The following is a 3,607-nucleotide window of genomic DNA, read 5'->3' as shown; positions in this document are numbered from 1 at the left end:
GGATATTAATTTTTATTTTTCGCCTTTTTTAAAGTCCGATATTTTACAAAAATTTTCTGCATTATTTACTGTGGTGTATAAATAAGACATACTTAGCGTACATATGTTTCTTGAAATGTGACGTGGACGATGGATCAACTTTATTTATAGATAAAAATTCTTTTATAATTATAGCANAGGGGAGTGAAGTAATGTTTCTTCAGAAAGGCATACAGAAATAATTAAAACTGTAAGAATTTTTTTAAATTTATATTTTCATATTTTGCAAGGAGGTATGTGTATTAAGAGAAAACGTTTTTAGAAATGTTCAGGAAAATTGGACCATTGGTTCCGGAAATACGGTCCATTATCCCCTTAAATTAATATCTCCCGAACTAACCTGAAAGCTTGTAAAGGTAATGGTAAAATTATTAGGGATGAAAAATAATAATGCGGAAAAGTCCAACAACAACACTGTCAGCTTTTTTATTATTTCGTAAATTCATTCACAATTGTTTTTGTTTTTACGAAAAAACGATAACATTCACTTCCCTTGCTTTCCGCTAGAGGCAAAACCATCAACTTCAATTACAGGTATCCACCGTATAACGCAGTAGATACAATTCCGAAAAAGTGCCGTGTTATGCGAATCCGTGATATACGAAACACAGGACTAATGCAAAATGTGGGATTAGATTCCAGAAGTTAGCAAAAGCATACTATTCTTTTTCGTTACACTAAGAGAAATATGTTTATTAAATCAATCGATACTTTATTTTCAATCAATAATTAACTAACAAGCACAATTAAAAGTACTGTTAATATTAACTAGTTAATCGAGGACTTTTCTTTTACAAAGTATCATCATCTTACAAGATTTTTAGTTGATCTTGATCGGAAATATCAGCAATGTCTTCATTTTTTTATCATAAAAGTTTTTTATGGATGACAAAATAAAAATAAAAATGTTATTAATCGAAAATGTGTTCTAGAGGATCGATAATTTCTATGGTTTCTTTAAACTTCCTGTTGTACGTTAATTTTCCTTTATGCAGTATTTCTACGTTATCTTTATCTATATTACAGTTGTTTATAGTACAATGTTCGTAAAATGCAGAATTTATTCTATTGTATTTTAGGTCTGCTATGTGTTCTTTCAGTCTAGTACTGATTCTGTATCTCTGAACTTTCCGAGAATAAAGAAACAACCAAATGGAGTCGACTGCGGTATATACAGAATCGTTTTTGCTGTCTCCTTAGCATTTGGTATCATGGTATGAAATTCGGTACAATTCGGTACGATCATAGATAAATGCGTTCTCATTTGTTAAAATATTTAATTCGTCTAAATTAGTTATGTACTTTACAGTGGTGATATTCAGCGGGTTCGCACAGGTTCGGCCGAACCCGTTGTTAACATTTTCAAAGTTTTCCGAACCCGTTGTTAAACGCACGTAACTCAGTGATTTTGTTTTTTTTTTTAATATATTAAAATATACGTATTATACTCTGTNTTTACTGTGGTGTATAAATAAGACATACTTAGCGTACATATGTTTCTTGAAATGTGACGTGGACGATGGATCAACTTTATTTATAGATAAAAATTCTTTTATAATTATAGCAAAAGAAAAAAAATATATGTTTAAAAGAAAATATCTAGAAAAGATATAAATAATTAGTCTAATAGAATAGATATAAACTGTATAAAACAGAATGAAATTGTAGGAAGTAGTTCCCTGATTTAGATCTATCCGTATGTATTTGAATTGAAATCCTATTACTGTGATGGATCTCTGAAAAGAGCTGTCTATATATGTCACAGCCGGATTGTTAATTTTGCGGCTAAATTAACAATCCGGCTGTGCGTTACAAAGCCTCTAGCCGTTTGATTAGTACTGATTCTTTTTTGATTTTCTTTTTGAAACCGTGTCCTGTTTTATATTTGTGGCGTAGTAAACACTAGTATTGTGTTTTATTCCAAAGACACATGGCAAATTTTCCATCAAATTCCTTTATTAGTTGAGTTGATACGGTACATTGTTTTGTACTCGTTTCGGGCTTTGCCCCTCTTCAGTCAACTAAAATACAATATCTATATTTAACTTATTACAGTAGAGAATTTACATAAAACAATGAGTACATAAACGATATATAGACGTACTGTACCTTTTGGTTACACTTTGTATAATTTACAAACATGTAAAATCCGCTTTAATCTTTGTAAAACTAGTATATATTATAAATTAAAAGGTTAAAATATTCTAAAATCTTCTCTTATAGGCATATTTCGATACAACACAACTGTAAAAAATTTTTAGCTGTTTCCTCCCCCTTTTTACCTTCCACCCCCTTTTTATTTTTTCTTATGCGCTGGTATCTCAAGTGTTGCCATGTATGACGTTCGATAGAAGAAAAAAAAGAAAAAAATATTATTATAAAAATATTATTTATAATATATTAATCCAGTTTTCGTTTATTTTAAGACTTAAGATTTACCGAACTAGAATGTTCGGTACGATATTGTATTTATACTGTTTTTACTTTTCATGATTTCTATGGTTTCTTTAAACTTCCTGTTGTACGTTAATTTTCCTTTATGCAGTATTTCTACGTTATCTTTATCTATATTACAGTTGTTTATAGTACAATGTTCGTAAAATGCAGAATTTATTCTATTGTATTTTAGGTCTGCTATGTGTTCTTTCAGTCTAGTACTGATTCTGTATCTCTGAACTTTCCGAGAATAAAGAAACAACCAAATGGAGTCGACTGCGGTATATACAGAATCGTTTTTGCTGTCTCCTTAGCATTTGGTATCATGGTATGAAATTCGGTACAATTCGGTACGATCATAGATAAATGCGTTCTCATTTGTTAAAATATTTAATTCGTCTAAATTAGTTATGTACTTTACAGTGGTGATATTCAGCGGGTTCGCACAGGTTCGGCCGAACCCGTTGTTAACATTTTCAAAGTTTTCCGAACCCGTTGTTAAACGCACGTAACTCAGTGATTTTGTTTTTTTTTTTAATATATTAAAATATACGTATTATACTCTGTAACACTACTAAACTAGAGCCTTATACTCTGTTCGCCTAGTGCAACCTCCATCGACCGTTTCAATCTCGACTAAAACGAGGTTCAATCGCGATCGACTCGAGAGTTCTCGAAACTAGATCCAATCATAAGAGAGATCCCACAATCCCGCGCGCGCGAAAAAATACAAGATGGCTGCGGAGCACCTGTTGGACTATCAACAGCGAAATAAGAAAGATATTGTATTTCGAGAGACGATGACATCTATTATTATAATAATACCTAACGATAAAATAAATGATTTAGAAAAGTTTTTCTTGTTTAACTGCTTTCCCTATGACTTTTTCTGATTAAAAAAAGCCAATTTTTATGTTTATAAAATATTTTGAATGAAAAATATTAAAATATGTACAAAATAAACCATTTTGAACACTCTTTTTTATTATTTATAAAAAAAATATAGTTCTGGCATAAACAATGTTAAATTTTAACTGACTAATTTTGCGAACGCATCTTTTTTATTTATATGGATATCTTAAGGTCAGTTTTTGCGCTAATGTTGCTAATGCACCATTTGAGCGAAAAAAAA

Source organism: Centruroides sculpturatus, unplaced genomic scaffold (genome assembly GCF_000671375.1).
Source record: "Centruroides sculpturatus isolate CEXI.00-Female unplaced genomic scaffold, Cexi_2.0 scaffold94, whole genome shotgun sequence".
In the NCBI taxonomy this organism is placed as follows: Eukaryota; Metazoa; Arthropoda; class Arachnida; order Scorpiones; family Buthidae; genus Centruroides; species Centruroides sculpturatus.
The sequence above is the reverse complement of the archived record's forward strand: the minus strand, read 5'-3'. Positions refer to the sequence as shown.